Below are 23084 nucleotides of genomic sequence, written 5' to 3'. Positions count from 1 at the left end.
AGTTTAAGACTGCCCGTGCTATTGGGAGCTCCCATCCGCCACTGCGACAAGTGTCAGCTTAAATGGCGCACACTGTAACACGCCCTACCATTTACCACCGACCAAAACAATTGTGCCACGAGCACCGTAACACAGTCAGAAAAATTCTTGTTTTGACATCTGTCGCACGTTAACCAACTCATGAGAAAACCCTACGACACCTCTAACGTCTTTGCCAAATTAAGTAGCATAAAGCGAGTTTTGAAAAGCCCATACATATGTATGAGGCGAGATTACCGAAAACGGGCCGTATCCTCTGTTCTGTAAATGTGGAATAAAGCAAGTTTTGCAGAGGCCGGTTGCATTAGCTTGTAGAGGAAGCTGAATGGTATGTGTTAAGAAAAAAAGAAGTATTTTTTTTAAAAAAAGCATAAAACATGTTTTGTGGAAACGGTCCTCAAATGTGTAAGATGAAATACACTGCACAACGGTTGGAAACGCACGGAGTAAGTATTATTCATACTTAACATTTCAGATGCAAGGAGATAATTTAACAAAGATATACTGTAGGAGCCTACCATCAGATCAGAACCAGAAATGACCGACAAAGTAACTTTAGCGTATGATGAAGCGGATGAGAGTTTTCTCTCGCGCAAACTTTGACAGTACAGTCGTCAGATACTAACGCTGAATGGTATAGGCAGAGAGCAAACAATTACATACCGTCAACACGTTTGTACTGCTTAAGCAAGTTTGGATGGAGAGCACAGTTACATCCATTCACAGACCTGCAAAGAAAGAAAGAAAAACTTTTTTGAGTATGCATGTTATTATTTTCTTAAACTGTAGCGTCGCATTTGACGTTAGTCACGCGGCTAAAGAATTATGATATTAACTTTTTTTAAAGAAATGTTCAAGGGATAGTAACAACAGGATGGGGCAGGTAGGCGACACTGAGAGCTAAAATGTTTATACTGGCACCCTGGCTTGTAATGCGGGCGTAGATCTTACATATTCGTAAATTCCGAACAACGGATGCGGACAGAGAGTCAGAAAGAATAGTCGCTGCCGTATTACGAGCAGCCAGGGTACATGCGGGCACCTGTTCTGTACAGCCACGCACACAGGATCCAAATACGAGGCAAAGCTCTTCACAAGAATACCTATAGTCAAGTACGATGGGAGGGACTATTCCCTTTACGCTGGTGTTTTGTCCCGCTTTCCGAAGATTTGTCTGACGCTGTTCTCCAAGGTACTTCTACTCACCTGCGTAACTATTACAGCCACAACCACTTAGACCTGCTGACTGTAATCAAGCGTTGTTCTCCCCGACCCTAACCCCTCCCCCTGCCTCCCCTTCCCAAATACTTCCCTCCATTCCAAAATTAACCACTCCGTAATTCCTCACGATGTGTGCTATTAATCCATCCTTTAATTTAATCAAGCTGTGTCTCACATTTCATTTCTCCCATCTTATATTAAGTGGACCTGCACATTTAAAAAAACATTTATTCTCTTCCTGTCCGTTTTGTTTATCGTCCACAGGGTTGCAGCATAGGCTACAACCCTATTCTTGCCCACCTGCTGACTGCCTTTTCATTTACTTCAGCTCTAATTACTGCAGCCTCCTTTGCGTACAAGATACAGGACAACCGTTATGAAAATTTCACACAATGCCAAGGGGAGATACCTGATACATCTATAATTTTTGCATCTTCAGGTCTGTTAAAACGTATAGAAGACTTCCTACGATTTATATTACATAAATAATCTAAAACACACACATGATAAGTATAAAAGTGTATACGGTACATATTGTAGTTACAGACCCACCCGTGAGATATATATAAGTGCTATGCTGCAAGGGTCATTAATGTACATACTTTACAAAGTCAGGAATAACGAAGGAGCGCGGGCTAGCGTGTTAGTTGTCGTCTGTCTGTATGTCATACATGTAGAAAGCGAAGTCGTTGTGTCAAAACAAAACAATTACGAAGATAGAATAAAACTGTGGTCAGTGTATAAAACTAAAATTAGAGAATGGAAGAGAATCTCACAGTTCACATCTCGAACACATTTCCTCAGCATTACATATTAATGTGCCTTTCCTGCGAGTATTCCACTAGAGAGCGCGCATTCGACTGTGCTGCTGGGCTGCAAACGTCCGGGCGGCTATTTCAGCTTGCATAAGGCGGTATGTGTCTATAAATGTCTTTATAATGTTCAAAACATCTATGCATCTGAATATCATTTTGTTCATTGAATAGTTTAAATCTCTCAAGTGATGTGCGAATATTTATAGTTCCTCGAGTATATTAAGGTTCAAATGGTGCAAACGGCTCTGAGCCCTATGGGACTCAACTTCTGAGGTCAGCAGTCCCCTATAACTTAGAACTACTTAAACCTAACTAACCTAAGGACATCACACACATCCATGCCCGAGACAGGATTCGAACCTGCGACCGTAGCGGTCGCGAGGTTCCAGACAGTAGTGACTAGAACCGCTCGGCCACCCCGGCCGACAATGTATTAAGGAACCGACTCTTTGAGACTATAAGATTTACTTCCATGTGCTGTTGTATGTTTAGTGCCGTATGCTTCGCACTGTTTATATGTATACCAAACGCATTTTTCTTATGTTAAAATTTCGACAGTGTACGTTCCAAAAGGAGTCTCTCAACATATTACTTCCTCCCATACATACGTCTTGCGAAAAGACCACGAGCAGAAAATCGTTGGAATTGGTGCTCAGACGGAAGTTTATAGATAGTCGTTCTTACCACGCAGCGTTCACGAATGGAACAGGAAAGGCGTAAGACATTGGAACGAGAGGTACCCTCTGCCACACACCTTAAGCTGGCTTGCTTAGTAATAGACGCAGATGTTATAACATGGGGAAACACCGGTCGCGAAAACCTTCACAGTGTTCATCGTTGTGAAGGTTTTGAAGCACTAACAACAGCCTTGTTTACATAATAAAAAGTACAGGAAGTCAGGGCCCTGTATTAAGCAGAAATATATTTCAGCACATTTCTGTCATAGTCGGTGACTACTTCTGTTACGGTCTGCACTCCTGGAAATGGAAAAAAGAACACATTGACACCGGTGTGTCAGACCCACCATACTTGCTCCGGACACTGCGAGAGGGCTGTACAAGCAATGATCACACACACGGCACAGCGGACACACCAGGAACCCCGGTGTTGGCCGTCGAATGGCGCTAGCTGCGCAGCATTTGTGCACCGCCGCCGTCAGTGTCAGCCAGTTTGCCGTGGCATACGGAGCTCCATCGCAGTCTTTAACACTGGTAGCATGCCGCGATAGCGTGGACGTGAACCGTATGTGCAGTTGACGGACTTTGAGCGAGGGCGTATAGTGGACATGCGGGAGGCTGGGTGGACGTACCGCCGAATTGCTCAACACGTGGGGCGTGAGGTATCCACAGTACATCGATGTTGTCGCCAGTGGTCGGCGGAAGGTGCACGTGCCCGTCAACCTGGGACCGGACCGCAGCGACGCACGGAAGCATTCCAAGACCGTAGGATCCTACGCAGTGCCGTAGGGGACCGCACCGCCACTTCCCAGCAAATTAGGGACACTGTTACTCCTGGGGTATCGGCGAGGACCATTCGCAACCGTCTCCATGAAGCTGGGCTACGGTCCCGCACACCGTTAGGCCGTCTTCCGCTCACGCCCCAACATCGTGCAGCCCGCCTCCAGTGCTGTCGTGACAGGCGTGAATGGAGGGACGAATGGAGACGTGTCGTCTTCAGCGATGAGAGTCGCTTCTGCCTTGGTGCCAATGATGGTCGTATGCGTGTTTGGCGCCGTGCAGGTGAGCGCCACAATCAGGACTGCATACGACCGAGGCACACAGGGCCAACACCCGGCATCCCGGCATCATGGTGTGGGGAGCGATCTCCTACACTGGCCGTACACCTCTGGTGATCGTCGAGGGGACACTGAATAGTGCACGGTACATCCAAACCGTCATCGAACCCATCGTTCTACCATTCCTAGACCGGCAAGGGAACTTGCTGTTCCAACAGGACAATGCACGTCCGCATGTATCCCGTGCCACCCAACGTGCTCTAGAAGGTGTAAGTCAACTACCCTGGCCAGCAAGATTTCCGGATCTGTCCCCCATTGAGCATGTTTGGGACTGGATGAAGCGTCGTCTCACGCGGTCTGCACGGCCAGCACGAACGCTGGTCCAACTGAGGCGCCAGGTGGAAATGGCATGGCAAGCCGTTCCAAGGACTCCATCCAGCATCTCTACGATCGTCTCCATGGGAGAATAGCAGCCTGCATTGGTGCGAAAGGTGGATATACACTGTACTAGTGCCGACATTGTGCATGCTCTGTTGTCTGTGTCTATGTGCCTGTGGTTCTGTCAGTGTGATCATGTGATGTATCTGACCCCAGGAATGTGTCAATAAAGTTTCCCCTTCCTGGGACAATGAATTCACGGTGTTCTTATTTCAATTTCCAGGAGCGTATAAAAATATACTAACACAATTATAACTTAAAACATGATCGTATTTTACAAACAACAATAAAAGTACCAACTGATACTACCATAAAATGCTGAAACTTGTTCGGGCATTAGAAATAATTTCTAAAGAGATATTATAGCCTTACTTTGGGATGGAAGTAGAACGATTTACCAAACATCAACGGGGGCGGCCCTCAGCCTACTGATCGCGGTGAAATGGGCACGGCAGAGGGAACTACAGTACGGTGTCGTGTTCGGCCTGGCGCAGCAGAAACTCTCTTCGACCGCCAAATAAGATGAAGAGAAAATATTATGGGAATGTTCTAAAGTTCCTTTTAAACTTTTTAATGGTATTTAAGACCTCGTCTACGTTTTATATGTTATTCTCAAGATAAGAACATATTTTTGTAAGAAACTTCCTGGCAGATTAAAACTGTGTGCTGCACCGAGACTCGAACTCGGGACCGTTGCCTTTTGCGGGCAAGTGCTCTACCACCTTTTTTTTATTTTGTTCGTTGTTGATTGTTGTGTTTGGTTGTTACGGACGTCACATGATATCCATTAATGTTCGTTTGTTGAACGTTCCACTCAGTGTTTTTATTGCAGAGGCCAACCAGCTCTCTGACCGAACAAGCGGAGCTACCGTGGCGACTGTCCATCTGAGCTACCCTAGCACGACTCACGACCCGTCCTCACAGCCAGTTCCTTGTCTCCTACCTTCCAAATTTCACAGAAGCTCTTCTGCGAACCTTGAAGAACTAGCACTCCTGGAAGAAAGGACATTGCGGAGACATGGCTTAGCCACAGCCTAGGGGATGTAACCAGAATGAGATTTTCACCCTGCAGCGGAGTGTGCGCTGATATGAAACTTCCTGGCAGTTTAAAACTGTGTGCCGGACCGAAACTCCGCAACACCCTTTCTTCCAGGAGTGCTAGTTCTACAAGGCTCGCAGAAGAGCTTCTGTGAAGTTTGGAAGGTTGAAGACGAGGAGCTGGCGGAATTAAAACTGTGAGGACGAGTCGTGAGTCGTGCTTGGGTAGCTAAGATGGCAGAGCATTTGCCCGCGGATGGCAAAGGTCCCGAGTTCGAGTCTCGGGCCGGCACACCGTTTTAATCTGCCAGGAAGATTCATATCAGCGCACACTCCGCTACGGAGTGAAAATCTCATTCTGGATATTTTTGTAATGTTTTAAACATATTTTGTAATGTTTTAAACATATTTTGTAATGTTTTGAAGCTATTTCAAAGGTTTTAACAATATTAAACTCCTCGCCTACCTTTCATACGTTGCGCTTGGGAACATTTTTTATGTATGAATTATATCAGTCCATATAGGCCACTTTTGAGCTCTGAAGGCTTTGCACCAGTTAGGCTTCTTAGATATATTTTTAATTTTTGTAAATGTTTATAAAGTTCTTTTAAAATATTTTAATGCTATTAAATTCCACACCAGTAATTCATATGCTATACTTCATATTTATTATCATGATCATCATCATCAGTGTTCTGCCCGAGGGCAGGTCCTCACATGTAGCTCTCCATGCAGTCCTGTCGTTTGCTGTTCCCTTCGTTCTCTCATAGTTGTTTCCTATCCTTATACAACCACGGTCTGTTATCCTCTGCGTCCTCTTCTTCATCTGTCATTCACCGTTCCTTTCATCAATAAACAGTCTCTTCTCATCCAACGTCCTAGCCAATGTTGTTTCCTCTTCCTGGTTATCTTTACAATTTCTCTATCTTCCTCTTCTCTTCTCAGCACATCCTGATATGACACTTTGTCTACCCGTTTTATCCCTTCTATCCTCCTCTAAATCGACATCTCAGAAGCTTCTATTCTTCTTTCTTCCTCTTTCCTCAGTGTCCCTGACTCAGCTCCGTATAATGTCCTTTCTGTACAAAGCACTGCGCTAAGTCTCTTCCTCAGGTCCCTATCCGTGCCTCCACGTAGAAGCCTCCTTTTTTTATTGAATGGTTGTTTGGAAATTACTATACGTGTATTCACCTCCTTATTACATCCCGTGTCGTCCGTAATTATGCTTTCCAGATATCTGAAAGCACTAACTTGTATTTATCTTCTTGTCCTAATTTTATAGTTGTTCTTACTTTTCTTGCACTTGCCACCATACATTTAGTCTTTTTCTTATTAATTCTCATTCCGAATCCCACTAAGATCTTATTTGTATTGTATTGTTTTGTATGTTAACCGGGGACCTAGAAACGACAGAGAGGCTCTGTCCCCGCCGCTGCCTCAGTGGTCCACAACCGCACGACGACTACCGCAGTCCACTTCATTCTCCGCCGCCCCACACCGCCCCCGGTGGACCCTCCAGGGAACGTCTCACACCAGACGAGTGTAACCCCTATGTTTGCGTGCTCGAGTAATGGTAGGGTACGCGTGCGTGGACATAGTGTTGCTGAGGCAGAATAAGGGGAACCAACCCGCATTCGCCGAGGCAGATGGAAAACCGCCTAAATACCATCCACAGACTGGCCGGTTCACCGGACCTCGACACAAATCCGCCCGGCGGATTCCAAAGTTGTGCGTTAGATCGCACGGCCAACCGGGTGGGCAAGACCCTAGTTAATTCTTTTAACATTCCGGCCATAGTTTACTCGCTCTCTGGTATCATCCGCAAATCGAATACATTCTATCCTCCTAGCACCAATCCGCAATTTTCTTTTTCGTTTCAATCGTTTCTGAGTAACATGCTACAAATTATGTTAAACAGTATTGGGGAGAGACAGCAGCTTGCCTCACTCCCATTTCAGTTGTGCTTACGAGCATTTTTTTTATGAATTACAACAGTCCACTTTCTACAGATAGAAAGCATATTTAAATGCTGTAGGTAATGCACTAATCAGGTTTTTTAAATTTTTTTTATTTAAAAGCCGCGCCACGCTGTCGTATGGTTTAGTTGTAACAGCGAACTTCCAGTTCCATACTCGACAGTATGCTCGCTAGCTGTAACAAATGATACGTTGCACAACTGTTGTATTGTAACTAATATCTTAAGAATATTGAAGCTTTCCAAACATAAAACTTAAGCCATTTATACTTTGAACCAACTGCAATCTATTTTTTTTATAGTTCTGCAGATGGCCAGCTGCCCGAAACCAGACAGCTGGAAATAAAGGAATGTGACCTGAAGGCTGAATTTGGACTGCTTTGTTAAAATAGAATAGTTATCTGGCTAACAGGCGGACCTGAAATCCCGTAATGTCATACTACACTACTGCCCATTAAAATTGCTACACCATGAAGATGACGTACTACAGACGCGAAATTTAACCGACAGGAAGAAGATGCTGTGATATGCAAATGATTAGCTTTCAGAGCATTCACACAAGGTTGGCGCCGGTGGCGACACCTACAACGTGCTGACATGAGGAAAGTTTACAACCGATTTCTCATACACAAACCGCAGTTGACCGGCGTTGCCTGGTGAAACGTTGTTGTGATGCCTCGTCTAAGGAGGAGAAATGCGTACCATCACGTTTCCGACTTTGATAAAGGTCGTATTGTAGCCTATCGCGATTGCGGTATATCGTATCACGACATTGCTGCTCGCATTGGTTGAGATCCAATGACTGTTGGCAGAATATGAAATCGGTGGGATCAGGAGGGTAATACGGAATGCCGTGCTGGATCCCAAAGGCCTCGTATCACTAGCAGTCGAGATGATAGGCATCTTATTCGCATGGCTGAAATGGATCGTGCAGCCATGTCTCGATCCCTGATCAACAAATGGGGATATTTGCAAGACAATAACCATCTGCACAGGCAGTTGGACGACATTTGCAGCAGCATGGACTGTCAGTCCGGAGACCATGGTTGCGGTTACCATTGACGCTGTATCACAGACAGGAGCGCCTGCGATGGTGTACTCAACAACAAACATGGGTGCACGAATGGCAAAATGTCTTTTTTTTTTTGGATGAACACAGGTTCTGTTTACAGCATCATGACTGTCGCATCTGTGTTTGGCAACATCACAGTGAACACACATTGGAAGCGTGAATTCGTCATCGCCATACTGGCATATCACCCGGTGTGAGGGTATGGGGTACCATTGGTTACACGTCTGGGTCACTTCTTGTTTGCATTGACGGCACTTTGAACAGTGGACGTTACATTTCAGATGTTTTATGACCCGTGGCTCTGCCCTTCATTCAATCCCTGTGAAACCCTACATTTCAGCAGGATAATGCACGATCGCATGTTGTACGTCCTGTGCGGGTCTTTCTGGGTACAAAAAATGTTCGACTGCTGCCTTGACCAGCACATTCTCCATATCTCTCACCAAGTGAAAACGTCTGGTCAATGGTGACCGAGCAACTGGCTCTTCACAATACACCAGTGACTACTCTTGATGAACTGTGGAATCGTGTTGAAGCTGCATGGGCAGCTGTACCTTTACACGCCATCCAAGCTCTGTTTGACTCAATGCCCAGGCTTATCAAGGCCGTTATTACGGCCAGAGGTGGTTGTTTTGGTTATTGATTTCTTAGGATCTGCGCACCCGAATTGCGTGAAAATGTAATCACATGTCAGTTCTAGTATAATATATTTGTCCAATGTATACCCGTTTATCATCTGCATTTCTTTTTGGTGTAGTAATTTTAATGGCCAGTAGTGTATTATTTGCGTCTTTGCTTCATAGTGTCACGGCATTGTAGTTTCCGCAGGCAGGAAGCCTAAGTAATGGCCAGCTAGCGCCAGAGACCCCGGAAGCCGCGTCTCTGACGGAGGGGGAGAGAAAAGTGGAGAGGCGAGCGCAGGGGGTCGTATTTCTGCACCGTCGTCGTCGTCGGCGCCGCCACCGCCGCCGTGCGCGCTCGAGCACGCGCCGGCCGCCTAACTGAATGGGCAGATTGAGCAACGCTGAACTGGCACCAGTACAATAATCCCCCTCCCCGATGCAAGGACACTCATTGACGAACTCCGGCAATCAATTACGGCGGGCGGTGTGCCGCGTGCGCCGCCGCGGCCCGAGGCCGGAGAGTAGCTCCCAGCGGCCACACTGCGAACCGGATGTTACGTAACAGCATTTCGCGTCGTCGCTCGGCAGCCGGCGCAGGGCCCGCTCCGCGCCCCCTGCTGTCGCAATGCTAGTCGCGCCTTCCCGGTTCGAACCTTCTCTAACGACGGTCCGTGATGCGCTGGGGAAGTAAACTCGTGCTGACTGTGAGGTATTCGAGTTCGGTGAGATACAGGGGCCGCACAAAAACATGGAAATGCCAAAAACAAAACACACCACTATGCCTAATACGCTAGCATTCACAATAGCTTCCAGTCGTCTCGAAATGAATAAATGCGGTCCTATATGGTTTTCAAGGGAACCTTACACCATTCTTGCTGCCAAATTATGGTAAGTTCAATGTTCGTTATGGCGGATAGCGATCACTCACGCTTCTCTCCAACATCTACATCTACATCTACGTGATTACTCTGCTATTCACAGCAAAGTGCCCGGCAGAGAGTTCAATGAACCACCTTCATGCTGTCTCTCTACCGTTCCACTCTCGAACGGCACGTGGGAAAAACGAGCACTTAAACTTTTCCGTGCGAGCCCTGATTTCTCTTATTTTATCGTGATGATCATTTCTCCCTATGTAGGTGGGTGCCAACGCAATGTTTTCGCAATCGAAGGAGAAGTGATTGAAATTTCATGAGAAGATCCCGTCTTAATGATTGCCACTCCAATTCACGTACCATGTCTGTGACACTATTTCCCCTATTTCGCGATAATGCAGAACGAAATGCCCTTCTTTGTGCTTTTTCGATGTCAGTCCCATCTGATGAGGATCCCAAACCGCACAGTAGTATTCCAGAATAGGGCGGACAAGCGTAGTGTAAACAGTCTCTTTGGTAGACCTGTTGCATCTTCTGAGTGTTCTGCCAATGAATCGCAGTCTTTGGTTTGCTCTACCCACAATATTATCTATGTGATCGTTCCAATTTAGGTTATTTGTAATTGTAATCCCTAAGTATTTAGTTGAATTTACAGCCCTCAGATTTGTGTGCCTCATCGCGTAATGGAAATTTAGCTGATTTCTTTTAGTACTCATGTGAATAACTTCGCGATTTTCTTTATTCAGGGTCAGTTGCCACTTTTCGCAACATACAGATATCTTATCTAAATCATTTTGCAAGTCGTTTTGACCATCTGATGACTTTAGGACTTTACAAGACGGTAAATGGCAAATCCATCTGCAAACAATCAAAGACGGCTACTCAGATGTCTCCTACGTCGTTAATATAGATCAGGAACAATAGATGTCCTATAACACTTCCTTGGGGAACGCCGGATATTACTTCTGTTTTACTCGATGACTTTCCGTCTGTTACTACGAACTGCAACCTTTCTGACAGTAAATCACAAATCCAGTCTCACAACTGAGGCGATACTCCGTAGGCACGAAGTTTGATTAGAAGACGCTTGTGAGGAACGGTGTCGAAAGCCTTCTGGAAATCTAAAATTATGGAATCAATTTGACACCCTCTGCCGATAGCACTTATTACTTCATGAGCTAGTTGTGTTTCACAAGAACGATATTTTCTGAATCCGTGCTGGCTATATGTCAAAGAAGATCACAAAGGCTTATGTTGAGACCTGGTGATTTTTGGCCCCCACAGATGCGACAATCCATCCTCGTGCTTGCAAAACCATTCCTAGAAGATCTGAGGTGTGTAAACAGGGGCTCTCTCGTCTTGAAACACAGCCTCACCATTGGAGAACAAGCACTGTACCACGGGATGGGCTGGATCAGCCAAAATGGTCACAAAATCATTGGCAGTAATGTCATCTTGCACAGTAACCATGGTGCCCATGCAGCGCCACGATATAGTTGTCCAAATCATCATTAACCTCCGACCAAATGATTTTCTTCCAATACTTTCTAGTCCATGTTTTATGGCTTCGGCAACATGTTTTTCTCTTACGGGCATTTACATCACTTACATGTGGCTTTGAAATTCCAGTTCGCCCTGCATTTCCCTGCTTGTGGAGCTCCCTTCGTGTTGTTTTGGTGCTGACAGAGTTGCGAGTGCGATATTCAGTTCTGCAGTGATGTTTACAGCTGTCGTTCTCTTCTTTTATGAAGAATCCCTCTTAGATTCCCTTATCTTTTGTAGCGCCTGAAGATTGGATTTACAAGCTGAATCCCGGATCATATATACGATTTTATCCAAATAAAGGATTTGTCAAGTACACGTGGAGCGGATTTATTCGGCACGAAAAAAATGTCATTATTCGTCACATTCTCCTTCAATGACCGCCTGTCACGATCACTCAGCACACATTTTCGTCCGCATAGTGACTCAGCGGATTATGTTTTTTCCGGTTTTCCTGTATGCGATAGAAATATTCAGTACTGTGGCTCTTGAAACAACAAGGAATTCGGCTTCCTTGGTTACGGAAGCGCCCACCATACGAGAAGCAACAGCTATCCACCGTTCAACTTCCCTTAGTTCCCAGATAATCATCTCACAAGCACAAAGATTACCGTTCTGACCGTGTATTGACACTTGCAACACACTGAAGACATTCAACAAGTATCTTTCGTAGTCAAATATAGCAGCGCAATCTGCAGGCTTCGCTAGAATCTGCATTTATATTCAAACATGCATTTTTCGCCATTTTTCCATATTTTTATCCAACCCCTGCGTACTGTAGTTGTGTTTTTCGGCCGTCTCCGAACACTGATTCGAATGTAATCATGAAATGAAATAAGACGAGCTCAGTGTCGTAGTGCAAATGCACGGCTTCTGGGGCATCGTTATTAAGATATCCAATAGGAACAAAGATGTTCGAAAACCTAATAAACAGGGACGGAGATTTCACTCCAAACATAGCTTGGGTCCGGCATTCAGTTTATTAACATCTCGTCGGCAACTACTGCCACTAGAGCAGAGAAACTGCTGCATCTCTCATCATCGATGATTTGCCTTAGATACAACTAGGCCTGGCGCGGCGATTTTTCCCTTCCAAATGGTTCAAATGGCTCTGAGCACTATGGGACTTCAGTCCCCTGGAACTTAGAACTACTTAAACCTAACTAACCTAAGGACAGCACATACATCCATGTCCGAGGCAGGATTCGAAACTGCGACCGTAGCAGTCGCGCGGTTCCAGACTGTAGCGTCTAGAACCGCTCGACCAATCTGGCCGGCTTTTCCCTTCCATCACCCACTATAGTTTACAGAAACGAATCGTGTCGTGTCGTAATACAGGATGTTTTACGAAGGATGTAAGCGCTCTGTCTGACGTTACACAGGTGCGAGTACCCCCATCGACAGCCTGTGATCGCACTATACGCTGATGACCGTTGGTCGTCACATATCGCACACTGTTTAAAGTTAGTCACACAGCACGTTTATCTAATATACGTTAATTCACCATCATACTAAGCCAAATTAACGAGTTACACTTCTTCCAGTTGCAATAAGTGCTGAATTGTGTACTTGTCGATACATTAAAGAGAAACCTCGACGGATTCACTGATTTTGTACAGAGGTTTACTTGCGTCGTATCTGATACAGAGACAGACACCGGGTCTTGATGCAACAAGTGGCCACGAAAGCCTTAGCAATTTTGTAAATTATCAGGTGTACGGCGTCGTGTGTGTGTGTGTGTGTGTGTGTGCGTGTGTGTGTGTGTAAATTACTGGCTTTTGGGCCGTGCCCATACAGCTATCTCAACAGCTGAATATCATTTATGAGGATGCGAATGTGACAATAACACTACTCCTAGTCCCTGAGCGGAGACAATCTCCGAGCAAGCCGGGAATGGAACCAGGCTCCTTCGGGTAACAATCTGCTCCGCTGACCGTGCAGCTACCAAGGTAGACAAGGTAAGGAATCTGCTGAGTGATGGAAAAAGGATGCATGAGAAATGGCGGAGAAAACTAGGAAGAAGAGTCTGTCACCATACTTAGCCCTTTTGCTGCAAACAACGTCTCTATTCTCTCCAGGACACTGTGCGCTATAGCCAGTGTAGTGGCACTCGTTACGAAACGAGTAATTATACTGGCTTAAAACAATAATATCGATCGCATGAAATTAAAATTATCGAAAATGCTAATACAGCCTGTGCTGGCATGCGCCTTCGCCAGCACACTGGTCGGCACTATGAAACATTGTATAGCATGCGCTGAACTAGGAACGCCTATGATACGACAAGACTAAGACATGCTCCCAGGCTACGCGCCGATAACGCCCCTGGGCAGCGTTCATATAGGCCGCTGCCGCCGACCGAGTTGTCTCAATCTCCCAATCTCAGTGCCTTAGTACGTCGCATCGGGACTCAGCTCCCATTGCACCTCAATACGTCGCACTGGACTCTAGTCTTCCACAGTTAATAGTCGTCGCCTCGCACCTCAGCTAACTGTGAGGGAACGTTAGTCATTGTACATAGTTCAGGTATGGTCACGGAAAAGATTCAAGAATTAGTACATGTAATTTGATTGCTGTTAACCACAGAACTTCAGATTGGACATCACTGAAGTAAAGTACTCAACTGGTTCCTGTATATTTTAACCACGTGTGGTAGTGACAGAAAACCGGCCACACACCTATCATACCACCCTCTTCTCATCCAGCCAGGCACCACAAAACATTGCAAGAGGGCACAGCTGCAACACTGTCGCTATCCTTTACCTTTTAAGCAGAAACTAATTATTGCTGCAGATATCGGGAGATAACACCCGCCTGAATTGTCGCATGATTTTATCCACAAAGTAGCTGTCACTGCGGATATTTGCATCCACGCATATCTTAAATAATAATAATAATAATAATAATAGTAATAATAATACTATACAAAAATGGTAAGTAACACATCTATTAAAGTATTCAGGGCTATTATGAAGTTATCGAATATACAGAGGGGTCCAAAAAAATGTATCCACTGTTTAAAAGTCCATAACTGGCAAACTAATAGACGCAGTTGTCTCATTTTCGGTAGTTTAATAGTTTGCAGTTCCGGCAGACACCACACTAGCGTTGTACTGCGTTGTTTTGTTTTGTTACAGTAACAAGTCCAGCTAACTCCCGTCGTGTGTTACAACAATTCACTCGCTCACCACAGAAGTATGTGAGACAGTGTGCCCGTGAAACTGGAGTGAGTCGCTCAAGTGTTCGGCGAATTTTTAAGACAGCAAAGTGGAACTGCTAAACGCAATAAACGAGGACGGCTCAGATCGTAGAATGGAGTACTGCGAGTGGTTTACTAACATGGTGTGCAACGATGAAGAGTTTGCAGAGATGATTGTGTGGTCTGATGAGGCACAGTTCAAACACAATGGTACAGTAAATCGCCAAAATTGCATCTACTGGGCCGCCTAAATGTAGACAAAGCCGTGAATTTTCAGGAGTAAAAGTGTAGTGTGGGTTGTCTTACCGGGGCTTGATTGGGCCGTTCTTCTTTGACGGCACAGTTACCGGTGAGGTGCACCTTCAGAAGCTTCACACATCCATTTTACCTGGCATCCGAGACTTGTATGGAGACGGAAGAGCTTAATTTCAACAAGATGGTGCCCCAGCCCACTACCAAATTCGTGTTAGGGCGTATCTCGACGAAAATCTACCAGGAAGACGGATAGGCCGTAGAGGTGCTGTGGAGTATCCACCACGTTCCCCAGACCTAACTCCTCTGGACTTTTACCTGTGGGGAACACTAAAGGACGTCGTTTATCGACAAAAGCCACGCACATTGGATGAACTTGGAGAATCCATCGTACATTCATGTGCAAATATCCAACTGAACACGTTGCAGTCAGTAGTTCGTACTGCAATTCGGCAGAATCGTTTGTGTGAGGATGTTAATGGAGACCATTTCGAACACTTATACTGATATCTTTAAGTTGGACTCCAAGCTGCGCTTTCACCAAAAACTGAGACAACTCCGTCAAGTATTTTGCAAGTTATGGACTTTTAAACAGTGGATACATTTTTTTGGACCCCTCTGTATTGTTTGAAGAAACCCAACGTTTCGTCACGAGCTGCGGAGGATATCTTCAGGGGGGATTATGGCTTCTGTTACGGTCCGATTCTATCCCTGGCTCGCTACCGATTGCAGTAAAACTTCGGTCCTACATGCTCCCGCGCAAAGGTATGACGGCGCAGGTTTCCAGACCTCGAGCGCAGCTGATGGTTGTCAGTTGCGGTAGTTCATTATTGCTATCGTTATCGCTCCACCATGGAAGACTGGTACGCTTGTTCCTCACCACTGGAAACCAGTTTAACACCCTTTTCTTCCGATGCCTCTTGATATAATGTTTAACCATATTTGTAGCCTCTCTACAGAGCCTAACTAGCCGGCCGCTGTGGCCGAGCGGTTCTAGGCGCTTCAGTCCGGAACCGCACTACTGCTACGGTCGCAGGTTCGAATCCTGCCTCGGGCACGGATATGTGTGATGTCCTTAGGTTAGTTAGGTTTAAGTATTTCTAAGTCTACGGGACTGATGATCTCAGATGTTAAGTCCCATAGTGCTCAGAGCCATTTGAACCATTTGAATTAGAGGCTAACGTGGTACCCACTCGTGGAATCCAGGATCTTATCAATCAATTCGACCACGCCACAGTAGCCCGAAATTCTACCTATTAAAAAAATGGACGTACTTATGCATGTATGTACACTAATAAGCCAAAACATTATGACCCCTTCCCGCCGTGACGTTGGACGCCGCCTGGTGGCGTTGCGGCACGTGACACAGTAACAAAAATTAGTAAGCGGAGCAGACCCGGACGGGGGATCACTTTAGCGAAGATATTGGCTACAAATGTGGAAATCCACTGAGATAAGCGACTCTGACAAATGAGTATCTCAAAAACGGCGAAGCTAGTCGAATGTTCACCTGCTACTGTCATGAGCGTCTACGGAAATACGCAGAAGGATAATTAAACTACCACTAGATGCTAAATGGTTGGACGTCCACAACACCTCACATAACGTGATGTTCGGAGCCTTGTTTGCTCGGTAAAGTACGATCGACGATGATCTGTGGCATCTCTGCCGAGAGAGCACAATGTTGGCGTACGCACAAGTGTTTCGGAGCACACCGTTCATGGCACATTGTTGAACATGGTGCCCTGCACCAGAGCACCCCTACGCGTTCACATGTTGACCCAACGACATCGTCAATTACGACTGCAGTGAGCACTTGCATCCCTCCAAGCTCGAGGTCTTCGCCTACGGGGATGTCATCTTTGAGCAGCATAATTGTCCGTGTCCCGAAGCCAGAACTGTGCAACTGTGGTCTTAGGAGTTAGTGAACTCACGTTGGCGCGTCAGGGAGCAAATTCGCCTGATGTAAATACTATGGAACCCATATGGGTGGCTACCGGGTGCCATCACCACATACACATATCAGTAGCCCGTTATTTACGTGAATTAGATGACCTGTGGGTAGATATCTAATGCTACATACCTCCACACACCTACCAAAAAACTATCGGATCCCTCATATGCAGAATCAGTAATGTATTTCGTTCCAAAGACGGACAAACAAGCTATTAAACCGGTTTTCAAAATGTTTTTGGCTGATCAGCGTACGTTCCACGTCTCCTCCCAGACCATTGGACCGATTTCAACCAAGCTAGGTACACCACTTACTGTCTGGGAAGAATCACTGTGAGGTAAGAATGGTGTAGAGACAAAAGAGCAGTGTGGCCCACGATGCGCGAGTACCCATATTTTCGTCATCCACTGTTTGAGAATGAGAGCATATACTGACTTGCAACATGCATTCCACGTAATTTTAAACCTTCACGAAACTTTTTCTGGCCGACACCTCCCGCAAAATTATGGAAGGAAAAAAGTTTATCACTTACTACAATTTCGCTGTTCGTGCACTAAAACTGCCACATTGCCACATGAAACATGACATTTCAGTTTATTATTTCATTACCAGTGACTGTAGTCGCGACACATTTTGCAGACAGAGTTCACATATACCACTGAATATACAGGGTGAGTCACCTAAAATTACCACTGGGAACACCTCCCAAACCACAACAAACACTGAATAATCAAATCCGCAGACCGAATGTGAGGAGAGGGGCTGGTGTAATTGGTTAATACAAACCATTGAGAAATGCACGGAAGTATCATTTTCAACACATACTAAGGTTTTTTAATGGAAACCTGCTATTATTTTAGCACAACTGAAAATAGGAAAAAATACTTAATCAGTGTCATTTCTTACATTGTAAAATGTTAAGTACATCCAGAGTAATTTGTAACGAAAAGTAACTCCTCAGCAGTTCAATCGTGTGTATCGGAGAGAACCGAATTAATTAGGGATACAAAAAGAACAGAAGAGACATGAACAGCACGTTACGTCCACATGTTAACATTTTTATTACTCTTTTTCTCTGAAGAATATTGTACTGCACTGATTTGTTAGAATAAAATGTACATTAACATGAGAATTTAGTTAAAACTTACAAACTTGTTTTTTTTTATTTTCAATTACAGAACGTAAAAGAGTCTGTCCTGACATTTCAGGCTAATAAATGTTCAAAGTGGCGCCCATCATTTGCAGCACACATTTACAATCTACCGCGTAATGAATGTCTTACACAACGCAGTACATCTGGTGTGATGTTACCACAGGCTGCCTCAATACCATGTTTCATATCGTCTGGGGGTGTATGCACATCATGGCACATGTTCTCCTTTAACGTACCCCAAAGAAAGAAGTTTAAAGGTGTAAAATCAGGAGAACGGGCTGGCCAATTTATGCGTCTGTCACGTCCTATGAAACGTCCGTCGAACATCCTGTCAAGGATCAGCCTAGTGCTCATTGCAAAATGTGCAGGACCACCATCATGTTGATACCTCACACGTCTACGCATTTCCAGCGGCACATTTTCTAGCAATGTTGGCAGATCACTTTGTAGAAACTCGATGTATGTTGCAGCTGTTTGGGTGCTTTCAATGAAGTGAGGACCAATGATATGGTTGACAATTACTCCGCACCATACATTTACATTTCACGGTCGCTGTCGCTCTACCTGTCGAAGCCATCGAGGATTATCCACGTACCAGTAATGCATGTTTCATAAACTCACTGCACCGTGGTTTGTGAAACCTGCTTCATCGGTAAACAGGTAGAACTGCAACGCATTCACTGTTAATGCCCATCGATTGAAATTCACTCGATTATTGAAGTCATCTCCATGTAATTGCTGATGCAGCGACACATGATATGGGTGAAATTTGTGACGATGAAGTATGCGCATTACACTACTTTGACTCATTGCACTGCCTTTAGCGATGTCACGTGAACTCATGTGTGGGTTCACAGCAACAGCAGCTAACACACCAACTGCTCCTGTTTCTCCTGTGATGGGTTTGTTACGGACCCGTTTCCGTGTTACGACCGTACCTGTTACATACAATTGTTTGTAGATGTTTTCAAATGTGCGGCGCGTTGGATGATCTCTGTCGGGTACCTTTCTGCATACAACCTGCAGGCTGCAGCTGCATTTTGTCTACACTCGCCATAGATGAGTATCATATCTCCATTTTCAGAGTTAGACTAAACCATTTTCACAGATCTTAAAACACTGTACATACTGTTCAACTTGCGACCTTCTCACGTACCTACTGTGCGTACTTACGTTCTTAATGGTTCAAATGGTTCTGAGCACTATGGGACAACTTCTGGGGTCATCAGTCCCCTAGAACTTAGAACTACTTAAACCTAACCAAGCAGAGGACATCACACACATCCATGCCCGAGGCAGGATTCGAACCTGCGGCCGTAGCGGTCGCGCGGTTCCAGACTGTAGCGCCTAGAACCGCTCGGCCACTCTAGCCGGCTTTCGTTCTTACTTGTGTACACTATACTATCAGAGAAGTGTGGTAACAAAGTGTACTACAGTTACTCTGAGTACAAGGACTAATTCAGAAAGCGCTACATGCAGACACTGAGACAGCCAAACTCGTAAAAATGGTAGTCTTCTTAACATACACCTACAGATCTTGTTTGATACAAAGTGCGAATGAACGTCTGAGGTTTCAAGCGTCAACTTTACGTTTCAAATTACTCCAGATGTACTTAACATTTTACAATGTAACAAACGGCATTGATTAAGTGTTTGCTTCTGTTTTCAGTTGAACTAAAAATAATAACAGGTTTACATTAAAGAAGCGTAGGTATATGTTGAAAATCATACTTTCGTGCATTTCTCGGTGATTTTTAGTAACCAGTTTCACCAGCCCCTCTCCTCACTTTCGGTCTGTGGAATTGGTTATTCAGTGTTTGTCGTGGTTTGGGAGGTGTTTTCAGTGGTATTGTTAGGTGACTCAACCTGTACCTGCAAAATTATGTTATTGCACGATACATCATTCAGGAGATAGGAAATCAAACACTAATGTGCATTTAAACCTGCTGCATCATGCATAATGTTTTAATTTATTACTTCTTTACTACTAATTCTATTCGCAACACAGTTCACAGACGGTGTCCAAGTACGTGGCTGAATGCACCTGCAAAAAATATCAATGTACGACATATAGTTCAGAAGATATGACGTCAAACACCAGGGATGCGTGAAAACGTGTCGCATGATGCACGACATTTTAATTCATTACTTCTGTACTACCAGCTCTGTTCAGAACACATTTCGAAGACACATATACCACTGGATTTAGCTGAAAAATTACATTGTTGTATGTCACACAGTTCAGGAGATAAGTCGTCATAAATAGTCAGCTGCGTGAAAATGAAACTGCAGGGCGAAATTTTCTAGAGATATAGGTGAAATATGTGTACAAGTATGTGTGAAATATTTTAAATATTTGTGAAATAAATTTGACATGAGCGTATGTGGGCAAAGCCACGGATGGGTGAAACGACCACCCTGGAAAGATTTCAGTGAAATTTGGTATACACATTAGTTACGATCTGGAAAGAAATGCTGTGGGAGTAAGAATCACCAGCGTCTTACTGGGGCGGTAGGATTAAAGTGGAAAGAGAAGGTTGAGGAGAGGGAGCAGCAGGAGGGAATTGGCACACATGGGGAAGCAGGAAGAGGTGGGCTGAGCGAGGAGGCGGTAATGGACAGATATAGGGGAGGGGAGAAGATGGACAGAAAAAGAAAAGAGGAGGAAATATACAGAGACAGGAGGCGGGAAGAGATGGGCAGAGATAGTGCGGAGGAGGAGATGGACAGAGAAATGAAATGGCTCTGAGCACTATGGGACTCAACTTCTGAGGTCATCAGTCCCCTAGAACTTAAAACTACTTAAACCTAACTAACCTAAGGACATCACACACACCCATGCCCGAGGCAGGATTCGAACCTGCGGCCGTAGCGGTAGCGCGGTTCCAGACTGTAGCACCTAGAACCGCTCAGCCACTCCGGGCGGCAAAGAGAGAGGAGGAAATGAATGGGGAAAAGGAGATGATGGACAAAAAGAGGGAAGAGCAGGAGATGGAATTGGAAGGGATATGTAGAAATGGACAGAGTTTGGTCGGTTGGTTGATTTGGGGGAAGGAGACCAAATAGCGAGGTCAACGGTCCCGTTGGATTAGGGAAGGATGGAGAGGAAGTCGGCCGTGCCCTTTCAAAGGTACCATCCCGGTGAGGGAAGAGCAGGAGATGGACAGAGGGGAAAGCAGCAGCGGGCAGGGCTGTGGAGCAGCAAATGGACAGGGAGTGATGGGAGGAGGTAGATAGAGAGAAAGAAAGGGAGAGGGACAGGATGGATGTTTCGGCAGGTGGATAGAGAGAGTAAGTGAGGGGTGGGGGAGGAGGAGTTACTCAGAAGGGGGGAGGGGGAGGAAGGAGGAGGACTAATAGAAATTGGAATAAATACGTGTCCGGACAATGCCAGGTTTGTCAGCTAGTAATTTAATAAAAGTAACAGTTCTGACGGTGAGGCTTTTAATGTCTTCGTTTTTCCGTCCGTCATGGATTATTTTGCTTCGAAAGTAGCAGAATTCCTTAACTTGTCTGCTTCGTGATCATCTGTTCCGATGTTAATCTTTTCGCTGTTCTCGTTACTGCTACTTCTCAAAGAAATAGTAAGAATGCAGTCGATTACAGAGCAGGTGTGCTGTTTAGTACGTGCAGCAGGTAGCGTGGAGCTGAGATCCGCCTCGGAAGGAGGCTCCGGCTGCGAACTGACCAGGACGGCCGAACTCAACACGAGGTGGTCACGGCGCCGTCACAGGAACCAGGGGGAGGGAGGTGGGGTGGCGTTTAATGAGAGAGCCTTCCGGAGTTGGGAGCCGTCGCGGCGCGCATAATGAAACGCGGCATTGTGCAGTCGCGGCCGCAGCTACGGGGCCCTTTTACGACCCATAACGCATTGACGCCGCGCAGCCGAATAAGAGGGCGCCAGCGTGTCACTTATTGAGGCGCGCGCAGACACAACAGGCCGCGACGGGGCTCGCGCCGCGGCCCTCTGTGAGCGCGACCGCGCCAGATAGCCGGCAGCCCCCTCGCGTGCAGGAACGCCTTTGTGCGCGCCTCGGTGCATGCGTGTTTCTTGTTACCTGCGCCTCCCAGCACGAATACTCCTCTCTTATCGCCGCTGGCGCAGCAGACGACGCTGGAATACTAAGTAAGGCGTCGGTTCAAATTATACATCGTGGAGGCAAACAACCTGATAATAAGGTCAGAGTAGGGTACTGTTCAAATCTATGAGACAGGTGACATACCATCAGACATTCGTAAAACATTATTCACACATTTTCGAAGATAGCAAGACTATACAGGGCGCTCAGAGAGAATTATGCAGAAGCAGTTATGAAAATCTTGCGGTTCTATTAAAAGAACCATATTTGTTTCAATATCTTGGTCGATACCAAAGTTCAGAGCATTATCTACGCAAAACAATTACGTGCCCCTCAGCATACTGACAACTGCCGAAATATCGTTTCTGTAACTGGAACCATTCGCGAAATAAAAGGGGTGTTACGTCTTTCCTGACTCATCAACCTGTAGTCTATGTGAAGGATGGTCAGAAACAGTCTTGAAAGCTTGTGAGAACGTCGCAGGGGAAGCTATGCTGAGAAAAAGCACTTAAGGAAAAAATTCGATACGTTGCGCCGTTTCCGAATTACTTAGCATCCAAGTTAGCCAATAAGATCGTTGGGCGCGCAATTTCAAGCAGACTGCCAAAGACAGTGTCGCCAAACGTGTTCTTCGTTTGATTTCCTCAAAAGCGAACAAACGTAGCTTTTGGTCACCTAGATGAAATTCATCGCATCTGAGAAAGGCACCTTTTAACTGGTAATGAGTGTCCGAACAAGTGGTGAGTCACATACCCACTGTCTGTTGATTACTGCATTTTAGCGCTCGCAAGTGCTCGAAGTTGCTCGCGCAGCGACCTGATTGGCTAATTAAATAACTGTTGAATTTTTTCTCAGCGGGACCTCCCCTGCAACGACTTTACATGATTTTCAGACTGTTTGTGACCATGACGCAATATGTTCGAATTCTGAGAAACATAGGAGTAAGGTGTAGGGAAAGACGTGTAATATACAATGTATACAAGAACCAAGAGGTAACAATAAGACTGGAAGACCAAGAACGAACTGAATTTATGAGAGGGATGCAATCTTTCGCCTCTGCTGTTCAGTCTACACATA

At 45.4% G+C, this 23084-nt stretch overlaps 1 protein-coding gene across 3 annotated transcripts in view; it reads right to left on the bottom strand.

Annotated features, from left to right (window-relative positions):
- The window catches only part of LOC126356207 (protein sprouty-like), a 523717-nt gene that overhangs the window by 147706 nt on the left and 352927 nt on the right, over positions 1–23084 (bottom strand). For 2 of the 3 annotated variants that reach the window (XM_050007018.1, XM_050007020.1), the window contains one exon: positions 703–767. The exons of the other annotated variant lie outside the window; for it this stretch is intronic. The gene's annotated coding sequence lies outside the window, so the exon portion shown is untranslated. The remainder of the gene's footprint in view (positions 1–702; positions 768–23084) is intronic. 3 annotated transcript variants of the gene reach the window in all.

Source organism: Schistocerca gregaria, chromosome 3, assembly GCF_023897955.1.
Source record: "Schistocerca gregaria isolate iqSchGreg1 chromosome 3, iqSchGreg1.2, whole genome shotgun sequence".
Classification (NCBI taxonomy): domain Eukaryota; kingdom Metazoa; phylum Arthropoda; class Insecta; order Orthoptera; family Acrididae; genus Schistocerca; species Schistocerca gregaria.
The sequence above is the reverse complement of the archived record's forward strand: the minus strand, read 5'-3'. Positions and strand labels throughout refer to the sequence as shown.